Source organism: Bos taurus, chromosome 11 (assembly GCF_002263795.3).
Source record: "Bos taurus isolate L1 Dominette 01449 registration number 42190680 breed Hereford chromosome 11, ARS-UCD2.0, whole genome shotgun sequence".
NCBI classification, from domain to species: domain Eukaryota; kingdom Metazoa; phylum Chordata; class Mammalia; order Artiodactyla; family Bovidae; genus Bos; species Bos taurus.
The window spans coordinates 3046508-3059271 of record NC_037338.1 but is presented as its reverse complement, the minus strand read 5'-3'; the positions used below and the strand labels follow the sequence as shown (position 1 = coordinate 3059271).

The window sequence follows — 12764 nt, the reverse complement described above, 5'->3', positions numbered from 1 at the left end:
TGTTAACAGGCCTCCGGGCCAGAAGATGATGCAAATCACCTAAACTTTTGCATATGATAAGTTTGCAGGAAGAAAGCCTGGCTTGCTGCATGACTCTACCCCTTCCCCCATTATCCTCTATGCACAACTTAAGGTATAAAAACGACTTTGGAAAATAAAGTGCGGGCCTTGTTCACCGAAACTTGGTCTCCCCATGTCGTTCTTTCTCTCACCTTCTGGCTGAATTATTCAGCCTCTTTTCTCCACTGAATTTCCTCACTGAGCTATCCTTATGTCAGCCTCTTTTCTCCACTGAATTTCCTCACTGAGCTATCCTTATTTAACCACTCTTTATATCCTTGCTGCTACTGCTAAGTCACTGCAGTGTGTCCGACTCTGTGTGACCCCATAGACGGCAGCCCACCAGGCTCCCCGTCCCTAGGATTCTCCAGGCAAGAACACCAGAGTGGGTTGCCATTGTATTGGTGAAGGGTTTTTCACTTGTTGGGCCAATGTTTGCTACTAAGTTTCCATATCCCTTACCTACTGTGTCCCTGGGAGTGTACTGATTAATATAATTGGTGTATAGGAATGTAAGTAGTAGCTTTAATTTTTGTAACCTTGGACCCTTGAGTTAATACTTTTCTTGTTATAGCCTACCACACCTTTGCCCTATAGGAATGCAACTTTAATGCTTTCGGAGGGTGGCGCCTGACTTTAGAATAATCAGCTTTAGAGAAAAATAAGTTTTCTGAAGAAAGGGTCATAAAATGTTAACAGGCCTCCTGGCCAGAAGATGATGTAAATCACCTAAACTTTTGCATATGATAAGTTTGCAGGAAGAAAGCCTTGCTTTGATAAGGATCAAGGACTGCTGACCTTGCATGACTCTACCCCTTCCCCCATTATCCTCTATGCATAACTTAAGGTATAAAAACTACTTTGGAAAATAAAGTGCGGGCCTTGCTCACTGAAGCTTGGTCTCCCCATATCATTCTTTCTCTCACCTTCTGGCTGAATTCCCATCTGGAGCGTGGAGGCTCGTCATGCCTACTAATTTTGCCTGGGCTTTAAAGATTTGACCGGGGAGACCTTAGTGTCTCCTCTCCTTCAGGAGAACGGGAGGATGCCTGTGGCCTACGTAGGTGACGCAAACTCCTTGTCTTGGAGTTTTATTGGCTTTCCACATAAACCAAGTTATTCAGCCTCTTTTCTTCACTGAATTTCTTCGCTGAGCTATCCCTATCTAACCACTCTTTATATCTTTAATTCTATCACATCCCGATCGCCGAAGCCGTGTCCCCTTCAAATTCCCTGGATCCACCAGGGCTGGACCCTGGTAGGTAACTAAACTTTCACACGCCGTGGAGCAGCCTAGCCCCTGCACCACAGCTCCTGGGCCCAAACACTCTGGAGTCCAAGTGCCACAACTGGAGAGCATGCACCGCAGTGCAAGAGCCCTCATTGTACGATGAAGATGCTGAGTGCCTGTCACAACTAGGACCGATGCAGCCAAATTTAAAATAAATTTTAAAATATATTTTTTAAAGGCACCATAAAATATTGAACCCCAGTCAATGATCTGTGTGCAGAAATATTCAGGTGTGATGGGTAGTGTAGTGATGACTGTCATTTATTTTGAAAGGAAGGCATCCAAAAGCAAAAGTTGATGTATGGATAAATAGATTGATATAGTTGAGTCTTGCTGTCTGCAATATTTCTATAAGGTATTGTGTGAGGATGTACTAAGCCATTGCTTCTAGAAGAAATTCGGGGTTAAGTTCCTTTAAGTCTCTGGTCATACAATTTTCATCAACAGATCAGTATATAACCTTGTTTTATTTACTTCTGTTTAAAAACACCTTACATAATTATATTGATGCACTAGCACTGAACTCTTGGCCAACAGCCCTATAAGCTTATTCAGCACGTACTGTTTCTGGGAGGCATAGCTCAGCCTTCCTGCACTTAGGGACACTAAACAGCACCTCAGTGCTGCCCTTGGGGACCATTTACACAGTGAAATTATGGACAAATAGCACAAAAATGTGGTACCAAATAGACTGTGAGAAAGAGACTTGTTTACAATATGAGCTGAAACGAGAAGGCAAAGCATTGCGTTGTTCAGCCTCTGCAGGAACCAGCATGTGGGTTGACTCAAATTTCACACCGCTCTGCACATGCCCTCCAACGACCATGAAAGTGCAACGAGCATGAGCTTGGAGTTTACAAATAAATTTTAGCAAGCAGGGGAGTTGGCAGATACAGAATCCAATAATAATGAGGATCAAGTACATGTTATGAAGCAAATATAGCAAAATTCCACTGTAAAATCTAAGAGGTAGATAATTTGTACAACGAATTGTTCTCATTTTCTGTATGTTTTTAAGTTTTTATATAATGTCGAAAAAATTATGCCCATAACAGTTTCTGGTTGTTTCTCTACTAAGATGAGTCCAGTTAAGGCCACCCGGACATAGTTTTGCATTCAAGGAAGGGTCCTCGGGCACCCTTTTTAGTTCAGCAATTATAAGCAGGGGGTGGAAAGAAAGCTTTTGTGGACTGAGAAAGGCTGCCTTTCCATGGTGTTCAGGGACTTGCAAAGACAGGCACTGGGACTGAGTGAGAATCATTTGAGGCTTGAATCAAGGCAGCTGGATTTAGGAAGAGGGGCCAGAAGCAGCATTCTAACCAGAAGGCTTCTAACACTGGGGTTGGGAGGGCCAGAGTTGGGGGTGGGGGGCAGGCCCTGGATGTCCCAATAGTTACAGGCAGGTGATTAACTGGGGACCAGGAAATGCAGTCACCATCCCATTTATTGTTTTTGTTGAATTGCTAAGTCATGTCCAACTCTTTTTGACCCCATGCCCTGTAGTCTGCCAGGCTCCTCTGACCTTGGGATTCTCCAGGAAAGAGTACTGGAGTGGATAACCATTTCCTTCTCCAGGGGATCTTCTCGACCCAGGGATCAAACCTGTGTCTCCTGCAATGGCAGGAAGATTCTTTACCACTGAGCCACCAGAAAAGCTCCCATCATCCCTTAAGAGTGTTTAAAGAATCGGAGGACTTCCCCAGTGGTCCAGTGGCTAAGACTCCGAGCTCCCAATGCAGGGTTGGGGGGAGAGGGTGGCGAGACTGATCCCTGGTCGAGGTATTATATCCCACATGCCTCAACTAAAGATCTTGCAGCAACTAAGACCTGGCACAGCCAAATAAATAAATAATAAAAGTTTTAAAATAAAAAGCATCGGTTCAAAATTAATAACCAACAAGGACATGGAACTTTACAGCACAGGGAACTCTACCCAATATCATGTGGCAGCCTGGATGGGAGGGGCATTTGGGGGAGAATGGATACATGTATACATGTGGCTGAAACTGTTCACTGTTCACCTGAAACTACCACAACATTGTTAATCAGCTACACCACAATACAGAATAAAAAGTTTAACGTTTGAAAAAAAAATAGAGTCAGGATGGCTTCTAGGTATTCATCCTAGAAAAACGGAAACTTAGGTTCACACAAAGACCTGCACAGGAGTGTTTACAGCAGCTCTGCTCACGATTGCCAACATGTAGGAAGAACTCAAAGGCTTCCCTGGTGGCTCAGATGGTAAAGATTCTGCCTACAGTAAGGGAGACCCAGGTTCGATCCCTGGGTTGGGAAAATCAACGTTTTCCAGCAGTTGAAGAAAGTGGGAGTACATCCCACGTGGGATCCTACTCTATCATGAAATGGAAGGACATGGTGCTGCATACACATGAATGAACGTGAAAGGCATCATGCTGAGAGCAAAGGGCCAGACTCAAAAAGCTACAAACCATCTGATTCCATTCGGAGCTGCAGAACAGGTGGAGGCTGCCGAGGCTGCAGACCAGCTGGGAAGTGGGGGCGTCGGGATATGGACTGATTACAGAGGGGGATGAGGGAATTCAGAAGAACAGCCTGTATCTTAAGATAGTTTCTCAGCTGTATGCCTTTGTCAAATCTTACAGTTTTTCACTAAAAGGGGTAAATTTTACTGTATGTAAATGATACTTTATGTAAAGAGAAGACAGGCAGCAGGAAACTATAGACATGATGTGCGTGTGCGCTCAGTCGCGTCCGACTCTTTGCCACCCCGTGGACGGTAGTCTGCCAGGCTCCTCTGTCCATGGGGTTCTCCAGGCAAGAATACTGGAGTGGACTGCCCTTTCCTCCTCCAGGAGATCCTCTAGACCCAGGGATTGAACCTGCATCTACACGCCTCCTGCATCGGCAGGCGGACTCCTTACCCCTGTGCCACCTGGAAAGCCCACATATAGACATACCAGGCATTAAAAATATTAATTAAAAAGGGAAAAGAGCAGGCTGTCTACACGCCTGTCATTATCTGCTCCCCCCACCTCCACCTGGCTGCCCTCCAGCTGCCAAGATATCACCACCTGATGGGCACCAGGCACCCTCTTCGAGGCTGGGTCCCCTGAGTGATGGACACTGTGACCACTCCCGCTCCTGCTTGAGCATCTCGGCTCTCTTGAGTCCTTCACCAACCCCCCAGCTTGCCTCCTTCCTCTCTGATGGGTCCTGTTCTCTCTCCTTCTCCATCCTCTGTTCCCAACTCAGGCCATTCTGTCTCTGCCTACCCACGCAGCTCTCCCACCTGTCTAGTCCAGAGCTCTTCCCCTGTGGTCTGTTTCTGCTGCTATCACCGCCTTTGATCTGCACCAGCTGTTTACTATTAATAAAACCTGAGATCCAGATCTAACTCACATAGTGCCTGTGGTTGGCTAAACCCCACAGTCTGTTTCCCACACGAGCTGAAGCTCTGGGGTCTGCAAGTTGCTTTTAGGTAGTTCTCCCCCAGGGCCTCCCTGGCTCAAGAAGCTACTGTGTGGGACTTCCCTGGTGGCCCAGTGGTTAGGACTCCACCTTCTGATGCAGGGGGTGTGGGTTCAGTCCCTAGTGGGGGGAGTTAAGATCCCACATCTCTCGGGGACCAAAAACCCAAAACATAAAACAGAAGCAATGTTGTAACAAATTCAGTAAAGACTTTAAAAATGACCCACATCAAAAACAAAACAACTTTTAAAAAATAAAAAAGGACCTTCAGTGGCTCCCTCCTGCCTACATCATTAAATCTATTAATAACTGAATTCCTCGGCCCTTCCTTTGCTCCAGTGAGGCTGTGCTATTTGAAGTGAATTTCTTCAAATTCACTTCCATGCTTGAATCCATGCAGTGCCCGCCACTGGGTACCTCCTCCCCACTCCTCTCTGCTCCCCCGGTCCAGCCAGCCCAGCCTGGCAGACTCACAGCCCTGCTCCTCAAGGGGATCAGAACCTGAGACAATGCAGCAAAGTGGAGGTTCGTCCAGGGACAGCGGGGAGGGGTGGGGGTGGTGAAGCTGGCCTCTGGGGCCGGAAGCTGCGGCAGGAAACTGTCAACAACACGGTTTGAGAAGCTCCGCCCCGCGGGGCCGCAGGTGCAGCCTGGGTAGCCAGAGGCAGGTCGGTGCAGAGGCGGGAGCAGGGAGAGGCCGGCCCTGGGGACCCTGTCCAGGGCCAGAAGTTGTGATGGCCCACCTCGGACCTGAGTCCAGGGTGTCCCAGAGGCCGGAGCCTTCCCGTGCATCCTCAGTTTTATCCCCACTTCCCTGTCTCTTTGTCAATAACAAAGACAGCAGTAACCGCAGCAGCTTCCAGAAGGGCCTGGCCAGTCTGCAGCTTCCTGGAGGACCAGATGTTTCTGTCCTGAGCCAAGTCCCCACAGACTGCATGACTCTCCCAGGAGATGCGCCCACCATACTCTCCCACCACGCTCCTGCCCAGGCTGACTCCCCCCAGGCTCCCCTTGAGCTTGTGAGCTCCTCGTGAGCTCAAAGATGCTCGTCTGGCCTTCCCAGAGTTTGCAGCTCCATCAGGAGACCACCAGGCTTTCTCACAGCCCAGGCCCTGTGGGGAGGGGAGGAAACCATGATCCTTGGCTAAACAGCTCTATCTGAAATTCCACCCTTCAAGCCTCCTTTCTGGGGCAAGGTAGGGTTAAACTCTATCTGTTCCAGGCACTGCTGCTGCTGCTGCTGCTAGGTTGCTTCAGTCGTGTCCGACTCTGTGCGATCCCATAGACGGCAGCCCACCAGGCTCCGCCATCCCTGAGATTCTCCAGGCAAGAACACTGGAGTGGGTTGCTATTTCCTTCTCCAATGCATGAAAGTGAAATGTGAAAGTGAAGTCGCTCAGTCGTGTCCGACTCTTTGAATCCCATGGACTGCAGCCTACCAGGCTCCTCTGTCCATGGGATTTTCCAGGCAAGAGTGCTGGAGTGGGGTGCTATTGCCTTCTCTGCACAGGATGCCCAAATATATTTCAAAGGAAAAAAGGTCAAGGGACCAACTGCATTTTGAAAAGTTGTAGGGAATATATTAGCATATTAAAGGCCCTGAAAAGACCTGCCAGGAAGGACCCTTTTGTTTAATCCCCACACCTGATGAGAAGAGCCCACTCATTGGAAAAGACCTTGATGCTGGGAAGGAAATATTGAAGGCAAAAGGAGAAGAGGGTGGCAGAGGATGAGATGGTTGCACAGCATCAATGACTCAATGGACGTGAATTTGAGCAAACTCCAGGAGATGGTAGAGGACAGGGAAGCCTGGTGTGTTGTAGTCCATGGGGCTGCAGAGAGTCAGACATGACTTAGAGGCTGAACAACAACAACAAGCCCCACACCTAAGTAGCAGAGCCTGGAAGCACTACTGCTGCACAGAACAGGCTCTGAGCGTCCAAAGCCCCAGTTAAACGCCTACCTTGAGACACCAGAGGGGAGACTGAGGGCATCAGGCTGCCGACAGAATGAGATGATCCAACTGGACTTGGCAGGGAGGCAGGGGGCAGTGGCAGCAGTCAGGTCTGGAGGCCCTGTGTGCCACCCACAGCCCGGCGTCAACAGCATTCCCACCCACGGCGCTGCTGGAATGGAGGCACGGCCCCAATTGCCCAGGCCTCCTCTCACAGACCCCAGTCCTCTGCCCGAGATGCCAAGTCCCCCCTGAAGCCACATTTCCTGCTCCCCAGTCCGCTCCAGTGTTCTTGCCTGGAGAATCCCAGGGACGGGGGAGCCTGGTGGGCTGCCGTCTATGGGATCGCACAGAGTCGGACACGACTGAAGCAACCTAGCAGCAGCAGCAGCAGTCCACAGGCCAACAACAGAGGCAGCACAGGCATTTGTCAACTAACAAAACGCCAACTTTGTTCCATTCCGAGTCCCCATGACAGTGGTGAGCACTGTGCCGTGGATGGCGACGGGCTCCTCTCTTTTTCTGACACCATGGCGTGCGATCCGATCATGGGATCACAGATCTATGGGTAGCAGCAGTGTGGATCTCAGGGGGGAGGTACACTCGCCAAGACCCACCTGGAGGACAGGGCCAGCGATGGTGCCCAGTGCTAGGGGGCTGTGAGGACCCCATGAGGCAAGGCTTGCCCAGCGCTGAGCACGGGCCTAGCCCACTCGTTCCACCGCCTCCTTTTCTGCTTGCAGCCCTCCAGGACTCCCGCCTCACTCCGGCTGAAAGCCCAGGTCCTTACAGCAGCCCCTGAGGCCGTGCACAATCTGCCCTGCCACCTTCTTGTCCTCACTCGCTCCCCACCAGCCACACCGGCTTCCTTATGTTACTTGTTGAGAAAACTGGAACAACCTGGGCCTGGTCCAACCTCAGAGCCTTTGCACTGGCTGTTCCCTCTGCCCAAACACCATTCCCTCAACATCTGTCACTTCATTCGGGTCTCAGCCTCCAAGAGGCCCTCCCTGACCTCTCTCTAAAGTCACCTCCCCTTCTCTATCACTGACCCAGTGTTACTGTTCCTCACCACGGAAATTGTGATGTTCTATCAACTTGTTGACACAAGGCCTTTGTCCCCTGCTAGCATGTAAGCCTGAGGAAAGTGGAGACTGTCTTGTTCTCTTGCTTGTGCCAACCAGGCACAGAGTAGGTGCCCAGTAAACTTTGGTGATGGGCAGAGGCTACCCTCTGATACCAGGTACCTGAGAGGGTATGTAGCCTGCTGTGGTGGGTGGGGACGCCTTTGCAGGTTCTTGGAACTCAGCAGTCTGATGAGGGTGGAGAGGTGATGGGGGCTTCCCTAGGAGAGGAGAGGGAGCGGAGGACCTAGAGGCTTCCTTCACTAACAGATGGTGGAAGAGGGGACAACCCACTGGAGGAGACTTTGCACAGGCTGTTCCCTCTGCCTGGAACAGCTTGCATGCTCAGCCACTAAGTCGTGTCTGACTCTTTGTGACTCCATAGACTATAGCCTGCCAGGCTCCTCTGTCCACGGGACTCTCCAGGCAAGAATACTGGAGCGGGCTGCCATTTCCTCCTTCAGGGGACCTTCCCAACCCAGGGATCAAACCCACGTCTCTTGGGTCTCCTGCACTGGCAACTGAATTCTTTACCTGGGAAGCCACCCACATGTTTCTCCTAGCCACGTGCCTCAGGTCCCCTCAGCTGTCCCTTCCACACAGAGATGTTCCATGATTCCCCCTTCCTTCCCCCGCTGAGTCACCTACTCTGTTCTCTCAGGGCCCCCATTCCTCCCGCATCATAGCCCTGATGGCCATGTATGATCAGTGTCTCCGTTTGCCCCACAATCTCTGACCAGCCTGAGCTCCCCAAGGCAGAGCCTACACCTGTCTGGTTTTCATCGTAGCTCCCACTGCCTCCCAATGAATATTTGTCAAATCAGCAACAATAACAATAGCCTGTGTGCTAAAGACTTTATGACACCTCTTGTAAGCATGATCTGTTTAATCTAATCCTCACTTATCCCCATTCCTCAGCTAAAAAATCTGAGGCTTGGGGAGGGTACTGTCATATTCAGGGTCATGTGGCCTAAGAGAGGCAGTCAGGATTTGAACCCAGGTTCCTCTGACCCAGCAGCCAGTACTAGCCACTCCAGTGCATGGCCATAAGGAAACGGCATCCGCCACTCTGAGCTGGGTCTCCAGGGCTCCCATGCGTGCCTGGCCCAGGTGCTGCTGCACTCTGAGCTGCCTATGACTGTCAGGGTGCAGACTGCTGGGCTGCTGTGGGGTCGGAGGCAGGTCCTCAGACCTCAAACGCCTCCAAGACCAGCTCTCCACCACCACCACTCCCCACCAACTCCAACCTCTGCTGCCAGGGTTCTAAGGGCTGTGTAACTAGAGCAAGGAGCTAGCCCTCTCTGGGTGTCAGGCTCTGTGACTGTAAAAGGGAGATGGGAAAAAGCTTAGGGGATGGAAAGAGTGGGATGAGTCGGGACAACAGAGCCTGACTGCGAGATCTCATGCTATCCATGCATTGCAGCGTGTCTAGCAGTATCCCTGGCCTCTATCTTACTAGATGCCAGTAACACCCACCGAGTCGTGACCAAAAATGTCTCCAGATGGTATTGAATGCTCCCAGAGGGGATGGGGAGGCAAAATTGGCTCCAGTTAAGAAGCACTTCCTTGGGACTTCCCTGGTGGTCCAGTGGTTAAGAATCCATCTGCCAGTTCAGGAGACACATGTGCAATCCCTGGTCCAGGAAAATCCCACATGCCGTGGAGCAACGAAGCCCATGGGCCACAACCACTAAGCCCGTGGGCCGCATCTACGGAAGCCCTCGTGCCCTAAGACATGCTCCACGACAAGAGATGCCTCCACGGCAAGAAACCCCCATAAGCCCCACACCACAGCTAGAGTGTAGCCCCCAACTGGCACAACTAGAGAAAGCCTGAGAACAGCAATGAAGATCTGGTGCAGCCAAATAGAGAAATGAATAAATTTTTAAAATAATAATGTTTTTTTTTAAAAAGAAGCACTTCCTTGACCCTATGTTCTGGGTGGGGTGGGGAGAAGCCAGCATGGAAAAGGCTGGTTGCTCAGCCCCTTAGGAGACCCTCCAGGAGCCATGAGACCACCCTGAACTAGTGATAAGAATAAAGACTGTAACATTATGCATATACAGCACCTCCAGCATGCCAGGCACTCGAGAGCAATTCGGTCGCCTAATCCTGACGAGAACACTGCGTGTGGAGAATTCGTGGGTTTGGGACATGAAGGAGGGACAGGAAGAAGGAACCAGCCGAAGGTCACATGGCACACGCACAGTCCGGGCGGCAGAGTCGGGCCCTGAATCAGCCTCCTGGCTCCAGAGTGCACACAAAACACCATCTGCCTGCCCGGCACGCGTCCCCGTCCCCGACAAGGCTGGAGGCCGGGCGGCGACAGGAAACAGCACTGGCAGGGGAAGAGCCCCCGCGGGTGACACCCAGGGACTTACTGTCATAGGACGCAGGCCCTAATCTCTCGGCAAAGCTTTATTAAGCACCTACGGCGTACTGGCCGCCCTGGCTGAGACAACAGCAACAACATTCAGGGACTTTCCTGGTGGGCCAGTGGTTAAGAACTCGCCTTGCAATGCAGCAGACACAGGTTCAATCCCTGGTCTGGGAACAAAGCCCCCCACATGCTGAGAGGCAACTAAGCCCTCACGTGGCCACTACTGAGCCTGCTTGCTCTAGAGCCCAAGAGCCACAACTAGAGTCTGTGCGCGGCAACGAGCGATCCCACATGAAGCAGCGCAATCTCGAGTGCCTGCTGCAACTAACACCTGAGGCAGCCAATAAACAAATATTTAAAAAAAGAAACAAAGCTCATCTTGAGCTGTTCACCACACGAACCCCTGTTCCTTCCTGCCAAGACCCTTCCCTGCCTGGGACAGCTTTTCCAACCTCTCACCCAACAGTCAGGAGCCAAAGAGCCAAGCACATACTAGGCGCCAAAATTTGCTTCTGCATTTAAAAGATGGGCAAACTGAAGTTCAGAGAGGCCAGTCCTTTGCCAAGGACACACGTCAGTTGAGCAGGATTCAAGCTGTTTACTCCTTCACCTCTATCTCCCCTTTAACCTGAGCTGCCTACCAATGGTTGGAGCCTGCCCTGGGCCCCCTCACGCAAACCATCCGGCATTTGGATGTTTGTTTACGGCCCCGTTGATGCTCCCTCATATTCCTGAGCCTGGGGGACAGAGCGCATGTTTTTCTCTGGACATTTCTCTGCTTCCTGGAACTAAGGTTGTCTCACTGACGGGGCCCTGCAGGAGGCTAGGGACTGAGCCGGCATCTGTGGGGCCCCTGAATACACACGTCCACGGCCACTCAGCTGGCGCTCTGGAGAGAGACCTCTTTCCCTCAGGATGGTCACAGGCCACGTCTGCTTCCTTCTCCCGTAGGACACCACCCATGAAAGCCCCACAGCCCTTCTGGTACCCCAGTTCTTCCTGACTCTCTCCTCCTCCTTCCTCCACCAGATCCAGGCCACCCCTAGAGATGGCGGCTAGCTGCTGCTTCATCCAGAATGACTTACCTGGGGATGTGCTGATGGACGCCAAGGCCCGGGCCACCTGCAAGGTGGCGGGTCCCAAAGGCACCAGATAACTGGTTCTAGATGAAGAACTGGGATCCGAGAAACCACTTCGGGCTTCTCTGCAGCCCGAGCGCCCAGCCCGGGCCCCCACCAGCTAACCACCCCCTCATACAGCCCGGCCTGGTGTAAAGAGGTCATACCCCACTAGGGTTTCTCACTCAGATCGGGGGGTGCGGAACCTGAGTCCCCCTCTCCCAGCTGCCCCAGGAGGCCCTGCAGTCGGTGGCCGTGCTGGACGCAGAAGGCCAGAGGACAGCCACTCACCTAGATGCCCCAGAAGACCAGCACGCCCGAGCGGGGCAGGGACGGCCCGGAAGGCCTGGTGTGCTCTTGGAAGCCCTCTTCTGTGAAACTCGGCCTATTTCCTTGATGCGCGAGTAGGAAACGGGGCCGTGTTTGAAGTTTACGTCAAAGTCACAAAGTGCTGCGTTCAAGGAAAATCGCGAGGCCACGTGCTCCGGGGAGGGCAGAGGGCACTTCCCGGGCCGAGCAGAGCCCCCCCAGCAGTGGGAGGAATGGGGCGAGCCACAGGTGGGCTTTCACTAGTAGGGTGCTTCCAACAGCATCTCCCAAACCTGGGGAGGGGAGAAGAGGGAGGCTGTGTGCTGGAGAAGCACTGGGGTAGTGGCAAAGGGAAAGGGATCCCCCAGACTCGCTAGAAACTAGAAAGCCCTACTTTCCCCTCCCAAGGAGGTGTGGACCTGGGGCCTGACCATGGCTGAACTGCTCATGTGAGTTATTTATTCCATAAGCAGGTGAAAGCTGGAGAGAGGAGAAACCTAAGAAGTAGGTCCAGACTGCAAAGGTTCAGAGCACTTCCTGTGTGCCAGCCATCAGGCCAACAATGACGGCCCTGTCCCTGCCCTTGGCTCACAGGCTCAAGGAGGGGGCAGCCGAGTCACCAGGGAGGCCAGAGCTGGGAGGGCAGAAACCTAGGCGCTGTGTACGCAGCGGAGCCCAATGCAGCCCAGTGCTAGGGACAGACTCTCAGAGGGATGGGTTGTGCTGTCAAGTCTGGGAGATAACGTGTCCCCCCAGCACCCCCCGGAGGGGACAGACTCTCAGAGGGATGGGTTGTGCTGTCAAGTCTGGGAGATAGCGTGTCCCCCGCGCCCCCCGGATCCCAGCCCGGCCCCACGGCCCGCGCCTGGCCGCTGACCACCTCCTGCGCTGCTCACAGCCTCTTCTCATCCTTTCTTCCCATGTTAGCCCGCCCTCTGACCACGTGACCACCCTCACATCTGCTCCCTCGGCCCACAGAGCTGTGGGGCAGCAAGGCTGAGTCCGTCCTGGTATCCACTCCGCCCCATCTGCCCTTGGTGCCCCGAGACCTCAGGGCTTGCTCACCCACAGCTCCCTG

The 12764-nt window shown here is 52.4% G+C and overlaps 1 protein-coding gene across 2 annotated transcripts in view; it reads right to left on the bottom strand.

Moving 5' to 3' along the window:
- Window positions 1-11784, bottom strand: part of ZAP70 (zeta chain of T cell receptor associated protein kinase 70) — a 39793-nt gene extending 28009 nt beyond the window's left edge. The window contains exon 1 of one of the 2 annotated variants that reach the window (NM_001193017.3): window positions 11669-11784. The gene's annotated coding sequence lies outside the window, so the exon portion shown is untranslated. Of the gene's footprint in view, window positions 1-11344 lie in introns of both variants that reach the window. The other variant, XM_059891064.1, reaches the window with a different exon arrangement.
- Window positions 11785-12764: the final 980 nt, after the last annotated feature.